The sequence below is a fragment of the Anastrepha ludens genome, unplaced genomic scaffold (genome assembly GCF_028408465.1).
Source record: "Anastrepha ludens isolate Willacy unplaced genomic scaffold, idAnaLude1.1 ptg000156l, whole genome shotgun sequence".
Lineage (NCBI taxonomy): Eukaryota > Metazoa > Arthropoda > Insecta > Diptera > Tephritidae > Anastrepha > Anastrepha ludens.
Window position 1 is genome coordinate 20,001 of NW_026530098.1, and position 1,465 is coordinate 21,465.

The following is a 1,465-nucleotide window of genomic DNA, read 5'->3' on the forward strand; positions in this document are numbered from 1 at the left end:
GGAATAAAATACAATGACACCAATATGCCAAGGTTACATTCCATAATATGTTAGTATAGAATATAAATTCTTCATATATGTATATATATTCGAAAATTGTTTCTATTTAAACTAACGTATGGAAAACCATGAATAAAATCACAATACACCAATATGCCAAGGTAACAGTCAATAGTTACATTCCATAATATGTTAGTATAGAATATAAATTCTTCATATATGTATATATATTCGAAAATTGTTTCTATTTAAACTAACGTATGGAAAACTATGAATGAAATCTCACAATACACCAATATGCCAAGGCAACAATCAATAGTTACATTCCATAATATGTTAGTATAGAATATAAATTCTTCATATATGTATATATATTCGAAAATTGTTTCTATTTAAACTAACGTATGGAAAACTATGAATGAAATCTCACAATACACCAATATGCCAAGGCAACAATCAATAGTTACATTCCATAATATGTTAGTATAGAATATAAATTCTTCATATATGTATACATATTCGAAAATTGTTTCTATTTAAACTAACGTATGGAAAACTAGGAATAAATCCACAATATCACCAGTTTAACATAACTCAAATTCGTGTTTCATATAGTTATGATTCGATTTATATGCTTCAATATCATTGGTTAGTTAAATGTTGATATTTTCATATTATTCACATGCCTTCACCGTGAGTGTTTTTTGCCATGCACACCACACATTGTGAAAAATGTATGGGAAAAATTCAATTCAATACATTTCAGTTTGATTTCATATAATTCAATTACATTTTATATATTTCAATAATACCATCAACTTAACTAAATATATATTAAAATACTAAATTATATATATGATGATATTTTCCATATATTTGAAATGTCTTTATTATATATTTATTCAGTTTATCATATGAATGTATTGTGTTAAATTTTACTTTCATACATTTAATCGAATTTAGTTTCATATAAATTCGATTCGATTTTCTTTCATATATCTCACTTGCCTTCACCGTGAGTGTTTCTGACAATGTACACAACGCATTGTGAAAAATGTATGGGCAAAATTTTGTTAAATTTTACTTTCATACATTTAATCGAATATAGTTTCATATAAATTCGATTTGATTATCTTTCATATATTTCACATGCCTTCACCGTGAGTGTTTTTGTTTGTCCATGTACACAACGTATTGTGAAAAATGTATGGGCAAAATTTAACTTAATACAATTCAATATATTTCAAATGTTTTTCTTATATATTTATTCAGTTTATCATATGAATGTATTGTGGTAAATTTTATTTTCATACATTTAATCGAATATAATTTCATATAAATTCGATTTGATTTTCTTTCATATATATCTCACTTGCCTTCACCGTGAGTGTTTCTGACAATGTACACAACGCATTGTGAAAAATGTATGGTGAAAATCTAACTTAATACAATTCAATATATTTCA